General features: G+C 37.2%; 1 long non-coding RNA gene across 4 annotated transcripts; it reads left to right on the top strand.

The window, feature by feature from the left end:
• Positions 1 to 129: 129 nt before the first annotated feature.
• On the top strand, positions 130 to 19,978 carry LOC146310891 (uncharacterized). 4 transcript variants are annotated; one of them, XR_014772323.1, is made up of 4 exons: positions 130 to 363; positions 1,506 to 1,668; positions 19,378 to 19,563; positions 19,897 to 19,978. It is a non-coding gene; the product is annotated as an uncharacterized LOC146310891 (long non-coding RNA). The 4 variants fall into 4 exon arrangements; XR_014772322.1 differs by having other exon boundaries at positions 132 to 363; positions 19,460 to 19,563; XR_014772325.1 differs by lacking the exon at positions 130 to 363 and adding an exon at positions 378 to 576 and having other exon boundaries at positions 19,460 to 19,563.
• The last annotated feature ends 153 nt before the right edge of the window (positions 19,979 to 20,131 follow it).

Raw genomic sequence — 20,131 nt, forward strand, 5'->3', positions numbered from 1 at the left:
CACATATATCACAAAATAAAACATTTCATGTAATCTTCGAAGAATTACTGAATCCCTAATATAGGAAACACGTTGTTGAATATGACTACAGAAGGATAAATAACATGTGAAAGGGTTGTTTACCATTCAATGTTGCTGGCTGTGGACATTTCCCTGTAGCAGCTTCCCGCTAGGAAGTTGAAGAGACGACTTTTGTGTGAGCAGCGCGTTGATTGGTCCATTCGTCTATGCGCTGAGTATCCTAGCACGTGATTGGTTACTTGCGAAACGAAGGCGGTACGTAGCAAACATGCTCCTCAGTGCTCGCTCTGTATCGCCGCGGCATGACGCGAGTCTCGTCAGATTACAGAGATACAAAGGCAGGTGTTTGAAATGAATTGAAAAGACCCGTCGAAAAATTCTCAGTTTCGACAGAGTAATGACTTAAAATGAAAATGATTACACTGCACGGACGAGGAGAGTTGTGTTCCAGAGAGGGAGAGAGAGTGAGAGGAGTAGAGACACAGAGCAGCACAGATAAGGGAACGCCTTTTAAATGCGTATGTAAAGCACTGTACAGATACAACTTATTCAAATGTGAGTCGATTTCACAGGTTTGAATGCCAGTATTAGTTCTCTATTTGCATATGAATTGCACATCTTAACGGAAAGGCGCAGTTAAAGCATTATTTAACATTATTAATTTAATTTTGTTGTGTTAAACCTTCAAAATACAGTTTCTTAAACTGCTGATAAAACTGGCAAGTTTCCATGGGGGTGCATTGCTAAAGTATTCTTTACATCAAGTTTACCAGATGCTACTGCTGTGTAGAGCTGATAGAGTGATATGGAACACAAATATAACAACTTTTGCTGGACCAAATGCCTGAATATCGATTTTGTAACAATATTGTAGGAACAGTTACAATAATTAAGTTATTATCTATCCACTATTAAATTGATGGTAGGTAATTTTCAAAGAAACAAAAGTCAAAATACTGTGATTCTACCTTCTCAAATCTGTTTTCTGTAGTCCTCAATGATTATAAACTGAATATTTTGGGGTTGTGGACAAAACAATATATTTGATGACATCAGCCTGGGTTTTGGGAAACATTGGTCGACATTTTTCACCATTTTCTGACATTTTATAGACCAAACAACTAATCAATTAATTAAGAAAATGAATGACAATGAAAATAGCAGTTTGTTGCAGCCCTAATCGTAGTAACAACCACTGGTGCTTTCACAAAAGATTTTTGATCAATGTGAATATAATGATTAGGTGGGTCAAGGCAAGTGATAGAACAACTAGAGCAGTTTAAGGTTAGAAAATTACATCACTTGTAAGCCTTTAAAACCAGGAAAAGACAACCCTTCTGCCATATTACAATATAACTATATCCAAAATCAAAGATGATATCAGGTCTCGTATGATGATATCAATAAAATATCATTGTATTGCCCAGCTCAATTGCAGTGACATATTATTAATGTGAATATGCTCTGTTTTTTCACCTTTGCAGTGGTTGGAGCAGGGGCGTAGACAGGAGTTCTGCCCCCCACCTCCTGAGAGAATATCGGTCTGGGCTTTTCTTAATTATTTCCTACAACCTGCAGGAATTTTTGTGGGCCATCTCCCGCTGAGGACACCCAGAATCATCAACACCTTTCACCTCACCACTGAAGGTAGCTAGTGCTTTAAATGCCCCCGGCAGAAATATGTAAATCAGACCAAGGATGATGATGTACTGTAGTAGAAAATCCTTGGGAGATTTGTAAAACATACAAGAATTATGTTAAATTTAAAGGATAAATGTTTGCTCTGCCTCCAAACTGCTTGCATTTAGCTATCTTATAGTTACAAATGCAAGCTGATATTTGAGGAAAAATAGTCAATAACTAATAAATGATTTATCTTGCTTCTTTATTTCCCTCTGAACCATATGATTGCTTCATGTTACTGAGTGTTGATTTTAGACAACAGTGAGATAGGACTAAAATCTTTAAGAGCTAATTTGTCAAATACATCCCCTGAGATCAATATAATTTTACAATGGCATTGTTGTGTAATTAGTCTCTGAACAGTGCTAAACCTCAGTCTACCCCTAATAGATTTTCTCTTTAACCTTCTCTCCTTAGACACAGATGGAAGCAAGTCTCAAAAACATTTTACTGTGTTTCATATTTTTTCTGTTTTCTTTCTTTTTTTTGTTTGTTTTGTATTTTATTTAGAAAAAAAACTCAATTAGGGCATCGTTATTAATCGAAATATTATGAAAATCACAGCATGTCCAAGTGCAATATTCAAATCACAGAATCCTTCAAATTTTTGCCAAAGGAAGAATGTATGACAGGGTAGTATTAAAATGAAGTACTAGTGCTGCAGAGATGTCCTGGCTTACAAATCTTGTTCTCCAGATGTACGAAAACATGTTTTTTGCTACAGATGCCAAAAAATATCACATCATGATGATTCATGATGTTATTTTTTTCAGTGAAGATGAAAATTGTCATGCAAAAATGATCATTCCCGCTAACTGTGAATCATATCACAATCGCAATGTCTTTCAAAATAATTGCAATATGATTTTTGTTTCATATTGTGTTTCATATTCCCCTAAAAACAACATAATCATCATCACGAATAATTAGCCTTAAAATGTGCAAAATCCTCAACTCACATTGGCATTATTGTCTCGTAGTCTAGTTGATGATATCAGATAATTCTTTGGTCTATTCTTCTGACATCAACATTGCTGGTTCTGCCGATGTTGGATGAACAATGCATCGGTGAGCAGAAAGGCTTTATCTGACCTGTGGTGCATCAGAAAATAGAGCTCATTGTTGTTGGGCAGTGTAGTATGATGTCTGAGATGAGCTGAGGTCTCGGGCTGTGTGCTCACCGGCACAGTCCGCGGCTCTGAAAGGGCTCAGTGCTCTGTGGTGGCTACAAAAGGGAGCTGTGTAGTGGGATTGGTATGGCCAGATAAGATCAGGGCCTCTGAGGAAGTCTGGTCTGATTGCTACAAAGGGCTGAGGTCAGGGGCAGGAGGAGCAGTTTACTCATCTAGGTATCAGAGGATCGGGGGGGGGGGGGGGGTTCATGGGTGGGGAGCCTCGTGTGTAATAGGTATAAAAGGATCAGTGTAATGTGATGGTATAAAAAGATAAAAATCAGAGAAGGGGTTGGAAGGCAGTGTACTGTAATGGCCCCAAAAGCGAGGGGATCAGAGATTTTGTTGTGCGTAGGTGTCTGCTCGTGTGTGTGTGCACACACAAATGTGCATCTTTGATGGCTATGAGAGCCACAGTGGGCTGTGATGAGAGCTGATGGAGGGGATACAGGGAGAGGATGCAGGGGGAAAGACGAGTGCTTTGGAGGCTGCGTGTAAACAGGGCAGTGGTACACACGGTGCCGTTAACCAGCTGTGAAGCCTGCTCACAGTGGGAGATGAATTTACAAAGGATGTCTCCCTCTGATATCCAGGAGATGCTGCACTGATCTCTGCTCCACTGCTCTCGGCACACCATTGTAGTGCTAAGCACTGTGCCACTAATGGCACTTATATACCTTAATGCCTGGAAAACATTTACATTTTGCTTGCAGCACAGGGAAAGTGTGGCTGTGCAGGGGAGAAAATGTGTGTGCCTGCAAAATAGGGCTGGGTGCTGTGGCTTATAAATAATATCCCAATATTTTTAGGCCATTCTGCAATGTGCAATATATGTCCAGTGTTCAACTTTCATGTTTTTTTCAACCTGCCCAGTCGGTTAGATATGTTGGAAATCTACTTGACGCAAGTCAATTTTTACTTGCCCCTGTACAAATGGTTTTATTTATCAGCAGCTATCAAATAACAGCAAAGATTAAATTTAATGTTCATGTTTAGTCTAGAGCTGCAACATCTATAAAATGTCAGAAAATAGTGAAAATTGTCCTTTGTCAGTTTTTCAAAGCCCAAAATGATGTCTATAATGTGTCATTTTCAAAAATCCAAAGATACTCAGTTTAATATGACAATAAATAAAGAAAATCAGGAAATCTCTGGATAAAACTGATAAAACATTTTTGCTTAAAATATTACTTTAACAATTAATTGATTATCAAAGTAGTTTCACAGGTCAACTCTTTTTTACCACTTACCTGGTTGAGAAAGTGAGTTGCCAGATTTACTTGCCGGACATGGAATTTTACACATTTTCTCTATAAACTACCGGAAATTCTCAGATAGTGCAAACATATGATGTTTTTGTAGAATATGATGCTTTGGTTTAAAGCTACTACAAGGAACTTTCATATTTCGTTGATTTTGGAGCCTCCTGTGGAAAAAAGCGGTAGTGTTTCCACGTAATAACTACAAAATATAACATCAGAAATTAAATTATCTGAAGAAAAATCTCCTCCTTCTTGCTTTTAAGTTTCTTTTAAGGTGATACTCACTGTAACATTGCACAGACAAATATAATCACAGGCTCGTTTCATTTGATTTCAAGGAGAATCAGACCCAGTGACAGGCATTAAGAATAATGATACAGAATCTTATCTCTGATGGTCTCGTCTGCTTATGTAGGTCATATAGAGGCATCAGTATTAAATTAAGACTGTTTCATAACAAGTTAAAAAACTCTTTGTAGTAGCTTTAATAATGGATTCATCATTCTGACTAATTTTTCAAAGAAAAATGTCAAAATTCTCAGATTTCAGCTTCTGAAATATGAATATTTTCTGGTTCATTTAGTCTGATTTATGACAGTAAACTGCATATCTTTGCATTGTGGACAAAATGAGACATTTGAGGATGTCAGCTTGGGGTTTGGGAAACAGTGATCAACATTTTTCACTGTTTTCTGACATTTTATGCACCGAACAACCAATCCCTTCATTGAGAAAATAAATGACAGATTAATGCACAATGAAAATAAACATTAGCAGTCGTATAGTACCAACCCCACATGTGAAAAATGCCTACTTTTTGCAGTACCACCCAACAATATATAAAGTAATTCAAATGAACACAACCTTGAACAGTAAAATACAACATCACATTAATCCAGCTGTAATACTAATCCAAAAACATCAGATATAGTAGTAAAATACTGGCAGCAGGGTTGGGCGATATGGACAAAATCAAATATTACAGTATTTTTGAATATTGATATTGTGACAGTATTGTAGAGATGACTATTGGTGCTTTCACAAAATATTAACACAATGATTTTTTGATAAATAATCATCAGTATTGTACACAGTGTAATGCAGCCTTTAAAACCAGGAAAACACTTATGTCATATTGTGATATAACAACATCTAGTCTCATATCATGATATTGATATTACAGTGATTTACTGCCCAGCCCGAGTGTGAAATAGTTTTTTATCAACAGTATCTTCAGTCGATGAATCTAAGATTTGTGAGCTTGTGTAATTTCCTTTTCTCATCACACAGTTTAAGGAAATTGCCAGTCCTCCCATGTCTTGCACATTAGTCCCTCCTTACCATATCCAGAGATATTACTCACCGTACAGACGGAGCATTTTGTTACACTAGATTGTCAGCATTACTGTCATAATGTTTCTTTTTTTTTCCATTTGTGAAGTCAGTGACTTCACTCCTCTGCACCACAGAATTGCTCTCCAATCTTCGGGGAGTCTGGGATCTCGCCTCTAAAATTCACAGTTTAAACATGAGGCAAGCCATAACCAGGAAATGCCTGTAGTATTAGCAAGGTATCGGATTCATGCATTCCCCCCTGAACAGCATGACTGCCCCTGAAAATCCCACATCCATATTTTACATCACGGAAGACAAGACACATGTGTTTCGCCCTTGCTTTCAAAGCTGTTTCTTCCATTTATTTTATTATCCTTTAATGAATTTAATTAGAGGACATGTAATTAAATGCAATTGGGCTCACCCCCATAACATACACACACACACAGGCACGTGCAGACACACACATGCACACATTTGGCTGTAAATTGCCCAAAACAACATGTGTGATGTGAGCAAATTTAGTGGATTAATAGGGGATTGATAATATTTTGGGATTGTATTTCACTCTAAACGGCTGCACGCGGAAACAAAGGCTGCAGCCCAGGCTCATTAATCATAGTCAACGGGTTGCCCGGGTGCAATTTGCATGTCCGAGGTGGCTGCACATGCTGCCGCTCGGACTAGGCTGCTGGATCTGCCTCGATTTGGCCAGACCGTTAACGCTGCGTCAATCAAGGATAACCCAATAACGGTATGACAGAGGAAGAGGGAAAAAAAACATTTTCTCCTCATTACCCAACACTCCCTTCCCCTCCCTCCCCTCCCCTGTCTGCCCAACTTCTTATTTTAGTTAGCACTAATTACACTGGCCTGATGAAAAATGAAACCATCCTGTTACATTTATTACTGAAAGCAAAAAAATAAGTTCTTGTTTAAGAATTATGTTTTTCAAATACTTGAATATTTAAATATAAATATCTCATTTTCCAGTACATGAATACACTTTTTAAGATATATTAATATTAGTGCTGGACAATATATTGATATGATATTGCTATTGTGACATGAGACTAGATATCATCTTCAATTTTGAATATCAGTATTCAAGTTGAAACGATTGATTGATTATTAAATTAATTGCCATTGATTAATCAGTTTCTTTAGTCCTCTATGACACTAAAGTGAATATCTTTTGATTGTGGCAAAATCAAGGCATGTGAGGACATCATCTTTTGGAAACGGTGATCAAAATTTTATAGACCCAACAACCAATTGATTAAATGATAAAATAATTAACAGTTTAATCAAAAATGAAAATAATCTTGAGTTGCAGCCCCAGTCATTAATTTGTTATGCAGCATAAGTGTTGTCTTTTGTTGGTTTCTCTGCATTACAGTAAAGTGATATCATTTTCTGAACTTATCAGTCTTTTCTAGCTGTTCCAAATATTTGCCTTCACCCACTTTGTTATTATATCCACAGTACTGATGATTACAATGATTAAAAATCTCATTGTGTTAATATTTAGTGAAATCACCAATAGTCATCCCTACGATATTGTTGCAATATTGAGGTATTTGGTCAACAATATTGTGATATTTGATTTTCTCCATATCACCCATCACCCCAATCATCATATTTTTGCACTATTTAAGAATTTGCAGTATTTTAGAGAAATACTAGACAAGATATTCCTTATGCTTATATTGACCAGCCCCAATTAATATCATCCAAATGTGATCATATTTGGTTTGAATGATACATCAAATAGACGTCTGTAGTCTTTTAGCCTTTCAGAAAATTTGGGGGAAATAATCACTTTTATCTATAAAGAAAACTTTTTTGGTCGGTCTGTATTTTTCGTCAGTCACAGTTTGGAGCCTCACTAAGCCATTTTAACTGCAGATAATTGGGTTGAGGCGTGATGCAGTGAAGTTCAAAATGTAGCACAATTTCACAAAGCTGTAATCTCACCACCGGCTCCATACACTGAATTCTAATTATCTCGTCATGAACTTTAAAAAAAGAGGCAATGTTTTAATGGCTTTTTAACTCCATAAGAGGTGTGTGTGTGTGTGTGTGTGATAGAAGCTGATGCATGTGTGCAATGCAGGTTTTTGTGTGTCAGACTCACACACATGCAGACACCCACCATCACCGCCGCACACAGACATGTGAATGCAGCTCATGTGTCTGGTCTGGCCCTCTCTACCTAGCTCTGCTGCCGAGGCTCACGCTGTGCTCTCCCCCCATCCCCTAATATCCTGGAGGCATTTTTCTCATTATCAAATATTGTTTGATGTCTTTGTTTCTTGATGATTAACCATGGTCACCAAACACTGGTCTGGATTGTTTAAAATTTAATTTTGGGGGCTCTGAAGTACCTGCAGAGGGGGCTGACTGGTGGGGACACCCGTATTTTATGTATGCTATTTTTCACGCTGAAATGCAAGAGGACACACATTGAAAAACACAATAAATCCTGGAGGAGAATCATTAGTGGAATACTAGTGCTTTTTATGACCATTGTTATTCAACGCTGTATTGAGATGCAGTAAATTATTCTGTTTATTATGGCTTTATGGATTCAGTCCCATTTTGAGAATAATTATGTTGCTCCTCATTCTGCATAAATAAGGCTGCTCTCTGTATAGTTTTCTATGTGTTTAAACATAAATGTAAAACACTGTAAATATTTATTTTTCAGTAGCCATTTTTAGTTTTTCAAAAATGATTTTTATTTGTGCATCTTCTTCATATTGTTCGCACTGATCGTGTGTATATTTCTGTGGTAATTTGAACATCATAAAGACTAACATCTCGCCTCAGGAATCCAAGATTTATGACGGAATCGACATTGTAAGCAAACAAATAGGGAAACAACACTCTCCCCTAATGTCAGCATGTCAAAACTATATTGAATACTTGAAATATCTGTGTATCTACAGCTGAATAGCAGCCATTGTATCGGTCTAATGATATTATCCTCTGAAATTTGGAGTGAAAGAAAAATGGCAGAAATGAGCAGTACCATTGTCTGCCCCCGTTTTATTTAAACAAATTGCAAGAGCAGAGAGACACAGACAGAGGGAAGGAAGGAGCGAGGCAGAGGCAGACAGACAAAAAGAGGGAGAGAGTGCTCTGTAAATGAAAGGTTATGCGTCGTCCCATGTGTTTGTATTGTCAATAACTGGAGAAGGCTGTCAAGAAAGTGGGGAGATAAAGGTCAATAACTCAGGCAAATGTGTTTGTATTTGTACACTCCTGCTGATAGCACAGCAAACGTCAGGGCCTGTGTCTGACACCCCACAACAATAACACAAATAGTGGGGCTAGCACTAGAATAGTCATTATTATTGTTTGGTGCTGGAAATGAGAGGGAACCTCAGCACATGGCGGTGACAGCCGGCGCGGTGTCACTCAAACGTCACTCCATAATGAAACACGCCGGAGATCAGAAAAGGCGATGATAAAGTGTAAACACAGAGAGATTATGCTGCTGGATCATTTTGATATTTGCCTTATTTTCTTGTCTCTGAATAAATATGATCGTTAGTGGGTTGTTTTGGAAGCACTTGAGTCAAAATGTAAATATTGGAATAATTAGGGTTGTTACTTTTATTTATTTTTCTTGAAAATAAAGTTCCTAAAATTTAATTTGACTTATTAATGTGTGAGTTTCCACTCAGTCCTGCTGATGAGGTATGCATATTGTTAACAATATTTTTAGACTAAAACAAAATAGTGAATTTAGCCCTTGTTTCCCAATACAATGGTTAAGAATAGAACTTCAATGATTAATCAATTAATCGTCCAGTTGTTAACTATTAAATTATTAACAGATTGTTTTTGTCTGCTCTTAAATAAAATTCGTGGACTTAACAAAATCTGTTTTCCGTCCTTTATGTCATCTTATGTTTTACAGTGTCCAGAATATTTACCTTTGCAGGTAATTAAAGCTGCAAATTAGAGCCAAATTAGAGCTGCAACGATTAGCCGATTAGTAAATTAGTTGTCAACAATTAAATTAATCAACAACTTTCAACAATAAATGATTTTTTAAAGAAAAGAAGTAAAAACTCTTTGGTTCCAGCTCCTTAAATGTGAGTATTTTCTGGTTTCTTCAGTTCTTTAGTGACAGTAAACTGAATATCTTTGGGATGTGGACAAAGCAAGACATTTTAGGACATTGTTATGGGCTTTGGGAAAACTCTTATTGACATTTTCTGACCGTTTATAGACCAAACAACTAATCAATTGATCAGGAGAATAACTGACAAATTAATCAACAATGAAAGAGCCCTAGTGCTGTGTAATAACAAAATTGCACTCTAAATCAGACAAACAGTCTCAGTATGCTGCCATTCACTTTAATATAAACAAATATTATTAAAATAAATATTATTTATTATGTAGAAAAGTAAGAATACTGATGATGTGGATAATTTTTAGAAGAATTTTCTATTTTCTATTTTCCTCTTAAAGACAATAGCAAGTAAATAAAAGTCTTATTCTTGCCTCACAAGGTTAAGCTGTAATGTAAAAGCTTAATTTAAGTTCAACTGTTATTTTATTCCGCAGCCATTTAGTGCATCTCTCTGTGGCCTTGAGTGTAATAAATGTGCAATTAACAGACTTAACTAATTCATGAGGAACATTGTGAAACTAACGAAGGGCATAACTACTGTACAGACGCCGCTGTCATTGGTGAATATTGTTATTGTTCTGCTTTTAATTGCTGGGGGAGGAGGATGAGGAGGAGGAGAAGGAGGAGGAGGAGGAGGCAGCATGTTTTGAATATACGTCCTCGGTTACCATAGCAAAAAAAAAGAAACACTGGCTCCCTCCTGACAGTTATATCTAACGTCAGAGGTACGTGGAGGTGTTAACTTCTCTGGTTTAACCAGTTACCGAATGAATGACCCTTTTTAACGCACAACACAAAGAGAACAGATATAAGTAGTAATGGATCAAGTAACAGCGTGAAATCCTCGGGCCATTCATCTTGATCTGTGGTCAAAGAAAAGGTCCCTGTATTTTTGTGTCTCATTAACACAGATGCTTCCGGTTTTTTTTATACCAGATATAATTCTGCTATTTTAACTCTTGTCACTGTGGAATCAGCATTAAATTGTGAGCTTCTTTCTTTGAGGAAACAGCAATAATTAAAGCCATAAATCATTTTAAGTAAATAAAAAAAAATACAGATTTAAATATACTTCTCATCCCGTGCTTGAAGTATATTTAGGTGTATACCTGAGGAGCTTGTTTTCTGTTGAATCATCAGCACACGAGCCTGCAAAATTTGCAAACGTTGTCCTATTGTTGTGAGCAGATGAAGCAAAATGTACTTTTAGTAAGTATATAAAGTCCATAGGGGAAAGTGGATCCCTCTCCCTCCCCAGTCAGTTTGTTTGTTGGCTGTGGAGCCTCGTAGTGGTTTACATTACATATGATTATGTAAATCTGGAGCTGTTCCTGTGCATTATGGGCCAACGCATTGTCAAGATCTTTTCTAAAGCAGTCAAGTAGCTATTTCTGAATTCTTTTATTATCTGAGAGTGCAACAAAGAAAGTCTTTTGTTCACTGTTTGCCGCACACACACTCACATGCAAACACACTCACACATACACGCGCACTGCTCCTGCTGCCGTCCGTGACTTACTACTGTCCCCTAGTGGCGCTCCGCTCCACAGTCTCCCCCTAACTCTCCATTTCCATCAACTTTCCACTCTTCCACTCACCTGACTCCCCCCCTGTCTTTGTCCCCCACTCCTCCTCTGTGTGTACCTTCTCTCTGCCTTATCATGCTCAAACATTTAAAGGGTTGATTTGTTGTATTGTATGACAGAGAGCTCCAATTATGCATTGCTGTGTCCACAGTGGCTTCGCCCTCAATGGCGGGCTCAAACAGTGTCAACAAAAACAGGAACCCTGATGTTTTGTGGCCATTGTGAGGCCAGAGCTCATGTCAATAAGGCATTGTTTAGTCAGAGTGCCACACCGAAACTGCACTGAGAATGTTATCAGACCTGTGGACAAAAAAGGGTGTGCGCATAATAGTGCTAAAATGTAAGTATGATTGTTTGGACAAGCCCAACACAAATGCACACAGGGACCAGCTTTGGAGGCTTGTCACCTCTTCACACTGATTTTTTTTTATAGCTTAGATACACAGCACACACTTATGAAACAAAAACCTTTTTGCATCCCGTTCTATAATTACACCTCGATTATTTATTCTTTTTAGAATATTTTTAGCAAGGTCAAAAGAGTACTGTCTTATTCTTGCCATCACTGAGCTGATCCCCAGTTAATAGTATGCATTTTTGTGCTTTTTTTGTTTTCCTTTCCCGATCACTGTTTCCTTCCCTTATCACTTTTCTTTTTTTCCAAACACTGTTTCCTGTCCTGATTACTGTTCCTTTTCATGATCACTGTTACCTTTCCAGTTAGTTTCCTCTCCTGTTCAGTTTCTTTTTTCTTAAAAAATTGCAGACAGATTCATCAATTATAAAAGTAGTTTATAATAAATTTAATAATCAAACAAAAATCAATTAATCATTGCTGCTCTACTATGAATTAAACAAATAAAAGCAATGTGCATTAAGTTCTGTTAAAAGAAAAATAAAGTATTCATATATTTGCATACAATATATGCCAATACTGATATAGACTTACTTAGCTGTTATACGTTGATATCAGGCTGATAATCAGCCAATGGGTACGTGGGTCCATCTCTAGTGCAAAGGTCTGTATTAGGACGGGCGATTTGTCTTATAAATAATATCTCAATATTTTTAGTCTATATCACAATATACAATATATATCTCAATATATACATTTTTTTTAAAATAACATTATTTCGGTGGGCCAGACAAAATCAAATATCACAATATTTTTTGCACCAATATCAACATTGTGACAATATTTTAATATTATAATATTCTAAGATACCTAACATGCACTTTTATGAAACCTTTTTTGCATCTGTGACTTTTTCACCCCTTTCTGTAAGTACCCTTCGATTATTTATTCTCTTTTGGAATATTTTTAGTTAGGTCAAAAGACCACTCTCTTCTTCAGCTAATAGTATGCATTTTTGTACTTTTTTTGTTTTCCTTTCCTGATCACCGTTTCCTTTCCTGATCACTGTTATTCCAGCCCTAATTGGTGTGATAACCTGGAACAGTGCTAATAAACAATAGGCTAAAAGGGTCAGTCTCCACCGGCACTGCACGGACACACACAGTCAAGTCACTCATGTCAAATGACCAATTATACAGGTTATAGAAGATGGCACCTCCGTCTCCAGTGCCCCGTCCCTCCTGGGATAGCTCTCCAACGAGGAGAGGGCTATCACTCAAACCCAAACCACATTCATTCATTAGCCTGTTAAGATGGGCATCAATTATTCATTAAGAAGGTGGCCAGTGGATTATTTCTGTCAGCACCGGGCTTATTGTATCAAAGGTTGATTATGGCCCGGTTGATTTAGTATGCACTATTGTCTGTGTGATCAATCAAAAAAATGTAATCAAACTTTCTTAAATAAAAACAAACATGACTTAAAATTTTTGCTTTGTGGGAAAACATTTCATTTTGGTTAATTTAGTTTGGAAGTTTGTTGAAAAGTTTCGTATCAGTATGATTACTTATTTAAATTTTTGTTTACACTTAAGTACACAGCAGCATTATCTTACTGAGAGGGTAGTCATCTGATTTTGGGCATCTTTTTTAGAGCCTGACGGATATATTGGCCAGATATTAGGATGTAGCATTTATAGGCAGCGTTTTATGTACATTTGATCCCTTTTTAAACAGCCTATTGTTCTATTTGTGTTTTTTATTTATAGTTATTTTTGATTATTAAAAATATCAGTGAAAGTTTACTGTTTCAGTGGCCTGATGTCATTTTGGAAAATAAAGTTTATTGTTAACCTGTAAAATATCCTACCTCTATTACATATCTTTGTCACAAGTGTTGTGTGACAATCACATCTGAGTCATCTCTGCAAAAAATGTACCTATATGTACATATTATAAACTCTTTATGAAGAATACTGACTGATATATAGGCATTTTTTACTCCCTAATACTGGTATCTACATCTGCCACAAAAATCCAGCATCAGTCTGTCTCTCGCCTTTTTGTTATTACGCAGCACAATTCAACCAACTTCAACTTGCTATATTATATGATTTGATGTCTTCTTGATTTATGAGTAAAATATGTTCACCACCTTGCCTTTATTATTCCTGTCCTTCACTAACAATCTTGTGCTCACCTCTTTTTCTTTTTTCCATGGCATCATCCCCAAAAATTCACACTCACACCACTCTGTAAAATCTTTTTATTAGAATGTTAAAAAGTCCTGTGGGGATTTTTTTAGAGAAACTCTCTGAGAGGGGAACCAGTAAAATAGTCGTGCTAAACTGGAGGACTGACAAAGCCTTGGCTGAGACTGCAAGCACGGATTAATACAGTCCTATTGTTTCCTATGTACAAATTCCACCAAAAACTTAAAGTATTATTTACATCATGCATGATATAATTAAACTAGTCCCTAACTTTTTAAAAATATTGAAGATAATGAAGGTTTTGTTTCTCTTACGTCACTTTGACTGGTAAAATAATGTTTATTTTTTCGTCAAGTAAGAAACTTCGAGGGGATTCCAATTATCATGTTGTCCACGATTAATACATGAAAGTGGTTGTCTTAATTTGTGTGATATCCTACTTTTTTCTTTTCTTTCTTTTCTTTTTTTTATTTTAACAACAGCCTCATCATGAAGGCAGTTTGTCAATGCAAAATACAATGAAATGCCTGCACATTAACCTACTTTTTTTCCTTCCTTTGACCCACAGGATACCTTTTGAAAACCAGAGCAAGTAAAGTGCCATTTAAGCAAACAGGTCGTGAGTGAGGCAATGTTTTAGCAAATACAGATGGAGTGTTTGGGAGATTAGCATCCTGTTACAACACAAGGCAGCGCACTTCAGTGTCATGTTTGCAGGGCTTTTCGATGACAAATTTGACCTCCGACTTCAGAAAAGTTGTTCAAAGCAGCAGATAGCATTCAGCGCAGCAGATATGGCATGTGAAAATACACCATGTAAACAATTCTTTCCCTCTTTATCAAAGAACTTTTTTTTACACTTTTGGATTTGTTTTACCTGACTTGACTCTTTCATTTAGTCACATGCTGTACAAAAGTTTGTATGTATTTTTATCAGTGGAATATACAGTATGCAGTTATTATACATATATTAAGGATCTATCAGATGATATTCTTTATACAGAGTAGAATACACTGTAAAAAACAAAAAAGTTGAAAAAACTCTGAATTTCAAGGCAACTTATTGCAATAAATTTGAATCCAACTCTGACTCTAAAGTTCTAAAAAAGTTTTACCAGCTGCTAGTCTTTTGTTGAGATAATGTGCTTTTCTTCTTCTTCTTTTAAAGAACTGCAAATAATCTCAACTATAGATTACAGGTCAGCAAAATTTGTTTTTAGTTTATTTCAGAAATTAAGAGTTGGGCTGAAAACTCAAAAATAAATTGCTGTAAGTTGTCTTGAAATTTTGAGTTGCCTCAACTATTTTTTTACAGCATATAATAACATAAAAGACATACATGAACACACAGTTGTCACACATTGATCCTTCAAAAGTGGTTAAACACCTGTGACAACAACATATTGGAGGGAGGATATGTAGCAGTTTAAACTTTATTGTCCAAAATTACATCAGGTTACTGAAAGAGTAAAGTTTCATTGCCTTTTTTAAAATTTCTGACTGACTATAAATAAAAAGAACACAAATAAAACAAAATGTATATATGCATAATCTATAATGTATAATTATAGAAAAAAAAATCTGCATTATATTCTGTTAAAAAAGTTTTCATATAGGTACATATCAGACAACATATATGCTAATACAAATTTAGACTGAAATATAGCAGTTGAATGTGTTGGTTGAGCTCTAGTTCAAAACTCTTTTTCCTTTTTATTTAATTTTCTTTAAAAATAAAATGTCATCATGTTAGAGTTTATACATCATACACTTACAATCATTTCATTTCTTTGCCTCTATCTACATTGTCCATTAATGTATTTTTGTTATTGGTGCCGTTTATTTGGGTTCTGTAAATAACCTATTTTCCTTTTTTTTGTTCACGTTGCTGTTTTTGTATTCTGAAAATATGTGTTAGTTTCTCCCTCGCATATATTTCTTCTACTATATACAGCCTCGTTATGTAGGAAAGTCCTTTCTATAACATTTCCTCATAATTGCTTTTTTACTAGCAGCTAGTAAAACCTTATCTGATCTTCTTTTTGTTTCTGTGTGTAATTTACTCCGTGGAATGTATATAAACTGTTTGTATGTTTTTCTCATGAAACAAAAAACTCTTGCTGAAGTCCACATATTGTCCTATTTTTAGAATAAAATGTTCGTCACAGGCTACACACACACACACACACACATGTACACACACAGTTAAAACTGTATGTGGTCAGAACACTAGATCACTCCTCTCGGTGTGTTTTACACCAACCTCTCCACCCTTCACCAAGTGTTAAAACAATATCCAAGTGTCATGTTGTCGCACAATGTCACCACTTCATGTTGGTTAGGAAAATTCATTGGAGGGAAAAAAAAAATCATAGGTGTGTCTCTGTTTTCAGAGTCGTAATGAAGGATAAACATTGTGACGAGGTGACAGAGCGCAGACCTCGGACTTGGCCCTCGGCTTTGAGCCGCAGCAGGCACTTACACACGATGCAATGACAGGTCTTTGAGATCGGGGGGGGGGAAATTAATTCTCGCTCGGTGTAAAGAAACTATTCATAACAGCTTTGCGTGAAAAAACGTTAACAATTTTTCATATACGGATCAAAGTGGCCATCTGGTTAAATTCATACAGGCTATACCTTATTCATGCACCTCCTTTACTACTCTCAGTGGATTCACTTAATTTTCTGTCTTCCTTTTTCCCTCAGGTTTGTGCAGCACTTGCAGAGTGAGACTCTCTCAAGAATGTGTCTAATTTAGTGGCTAAGAGGCAGATTTATACCTGTGCTAGTTATGGAGAAGGTTGCTCCCTGGAGAAGCCCAATGACTGTTTACGGGCGGCCCGACAATGCCTTAGCAGATGATGAAGCACCTGCCAGAGTTCCCCCATGTCTGCTCCATCCCTTTCTGTCTGTCTGCTCGCCTCCCTTCCTCTCACTTTCTTTCTTCTTTCACTCTTCCTTCCTCAGCCCTCTCTCCTTCCTCACTCCTTCCTGTCTCCCGCCCTTTGTTTCTTTTCTCAGCAGAGCCACATCTCCTTCAGTTACCATGGAGTTGTGCGTTTTACAACCATTCCCACCGCTCTCCCCAGAGTGAACCCATCTACTTACGCCGTCTACCACTGAGAATAAGAGAGTTTTCGTCTCCATGTCCCCCCCTCCCCTTTTACAGACATGCTGGATAGACAAATCGACACACTCACACACACACTGAGGCGAACAGAACTGTGGTCAGGTTTTGTTTATGACAGGGAAAGGCAATATCGAGATTGTTTCAGAGTAGTGTCATCACGTGAAATGTATCGCTGTCAGGAGTGTGTTTTATACGTCTGGGCCCTTGGCTGAAGCCATTTTGGGAAACAGAAAATATCATATCGTATGACCTCCTCTGGTATAAAAGTAAACTATCAGCTGTAAATCCGATACACAACTACAGTAGTGTGTGTGAAGAGGAAGGGAAGTGAGTTCTCTGTGACACGGAGCTCACTCGTAAAATAAAGATCAGCTGTTTCTTGCAGTAAATTCTAATGAAGATGTAGGAGATGAATTTCGTTGATGTATATGATACTAGAAGTGTTATTAGATTTCTTGGAGTGAAAGACTTTTTTAAGAAACCTCCAGGTCTGTTTCTGATATGCTTACACTGATGTGGCTTTCGAAACTGCCGGCTGAATGTAAAAACGCTGGACTCGTGTTTGCATCTGGATTCAAGCTGAGCAGCTGCAACTGGGAGGAATGGGGAAATAAAGTAGTGACCATGCATTTCATTTGCGATTTATGCTCATTTGCTGTTTTCACCAAAGAAGATTTAGTTTTGTTTTTTTATTTTACCAAGGATACTGATAAAAAGAAGGAAGAAGGGATGCACCATATGGATTTTTTGCAGCCAATGCAATAACCAATAATTACCTGCTTCTCATGGCCGATACCAATATGATGACCGATAATTTCAGATTTTTGTATTCTTAAAAGCAATGTCAATGCACTGGAGTTAGCTAAGGGCTTGTTTTCATTAGCATAATTTTTCTAGAAAAATACATCAAAAAACTAAATATATTTTAGGTTTTATAGAGCGTTTTGCTCAAGAATTCAATTTAAATACTTTGACATAATCTGTCAAATCAGACAAATCAGATAAAATCTGTTGGCCGTTTGTATCTACAGAGGGTGCGCTGTCAAGTTTCTACAGTAGCCCTGAACGGACAAACTAAAACACTGGCTCTAGATTCGGTCTTTTGCAAGTTTTGCAGCCACCGTATAGGTTCTCCTACACCCTAGATTTGCAAACCATGGTACTCGTACCACTGGTGCTACTCAGGCTCCCTCTAGTGGCACAATGAGGTATCACCTAAAAATTAGAAGATTAAATAAATTTATTCATAAACCTATCATCAAAATACTACCCCATTTCAAAAGAAAATACTTTATAATTTAAAATAAGTCTTTCCTGTAATATTCTTTGTTTTAACATCAGCCTGCTACATAGAGCTACAATTTGCCTGGCCTATATGCTTGAAAGAGGGAGTTAGACGAGGTGTTTGCAATTTGCAAGGTTACCGCTAGGTGCTACTAAATCCTACATACTGGTCTATTAATTTCCCACAACTTTAAATAAAATGAATAAATAGTAACTTGTTTCTGTCTTTCAAATATTATTTACTTTCCCTATAGAAAAGATATTTGTGGTTGCCTCAGATTTTATATTTCCTGCAGTACAACCCAATAAAGGCTTTATAAATCCCCCAAACACATTATTTATGTCTCTCCTTATGTCATTTGTGTATTAAATCATAAAGCAGTGACCAATTCTTGGTCACAGTGCTATAATTCCACTTCTTCTTTTTCTTAAATATCCCGGCTGCATTATACTCAATGGGCCGTAACTCGTTAATGTATGTGGCATGATTCTGCACCTGTAATTAAGTGTCAGTTTATAAACACACAAACACTAATAATACCCAGAGCTTTTCTGGGGAGAGCCCGGTGGTGGCAATAGCCCATCCATCAATGTCCCTAATGAGGCTCCGTATAGACAAGTCAGCGGAGGCTTCCTGGGCCGTTCAGTCTTATTTTTCATGCTCACTATGATAACCACCCAAATCCCCGGTAAGATGATATCAGCCAAGATAGGGAAGATGTTAACGTGTGTGTGTTTGAGAGTGTGTGTGTGTGTGTGTGTGTGTATATTCAGGGTTCTGTTCAAAGTTCCCATTAACCTCACTGTCATTTTAGTGTTGGTGATGTTAATCAAAACCAACACCATTAAGTGTGAGGTGGTTAATATGGCTTCTGTTTTCAATGTCGCCATTAATAATATGATGCATAGAGAGGCCAACTCGAGGAGCTAATGAGGTGTCACAGGTCATTTAGACCAATCAGAAGCCACCACAGGACATTAGCCAAACAAAGGCCTTGACTCTGCTGCTACAGTGGGACAACACAGCATGTAAGGGAGGACGTAGTTAAAGCAACAATAACATACTTATAAAGCTGTGACAAGCTGACACCAGAACTTTGTTTATTTATGGTCTCAGCAAACCCAACATTCTCCACTGAAGTTCTTATGAGTGATAATCCTCTTCCTGTTTATTTGAATTATAGATCTCTCCATGTGCCTCTTAGGCCGCAGAAGCAAACAGCACAGAATGTGGTCGACATGTTTAGCTAACAGATAGATCTACAGTTTCAGAAGCTGAGGCCCTCGCACTGCGGGACGGATTTCATGCTCCGGATCATCACTGCACCAGGGCTGAGCGAAGGTTTGGGCCGGGCCTGGAATCCTACAGGGTAAAGGAGAAAGTTTACAGAATCATTTGGAGTGCTGATGATACATTTAAGGGACTTTTGATAGCAGAGGCCAGTGGTCCAGATGGCTTAAGTGCCCATAAACACTGTGTCTTGGCCCAACATATATCATGCACTTGGAAGCAATGTGAGAAGAAGTCAATAATCTTTTTATAAAACTACAGTCACCAAATACTCACATTAACATAAATCATCTTTGCAAATAATACAACTAGTTCTGTGTAAAACTGTTACATAATTACATTTAAAAAAAATAAATGTGAAAGAGAAAAGTTTGAATGTAACATTGTTGCTTTGCACCTTTGTGCCATGCAGGAACGCTGTCCTTTGACATCTTTCCACTCAACGCGGGTCTGCAAAGCTGCGGGGACAAATTTAAGTGGAACTCCATCATCTCTGCATCTAGACAGGCTTTGGTCTCTTGTTTGAATTTGTGCCGCCTCTTGTCTGCCATTCAAATGCTCCTGCTCCTGACATTTGTTAGAAATGTAATCAAATGTAATAAGTTACTATGATGAAGTACAACTGTGACACTACATGTGTTTGGGTG

This window comes from Lutjanus erythropterus, chromosome 18, assembly GCF_056507025.1.
Source record: "Lutjanus erythropterus isolate fLutEry1 chromosome 18, fLutEry1.hap2, whole genome shotgun sequence".
Taxonomy (NCBI): domain Eukaryota; kingdom Metazoa; phylum Chordata; class Actinopteri; order Lutjaniformes; family Lutjanidae; genus Lutjanus; species Lutjanus erythropterus.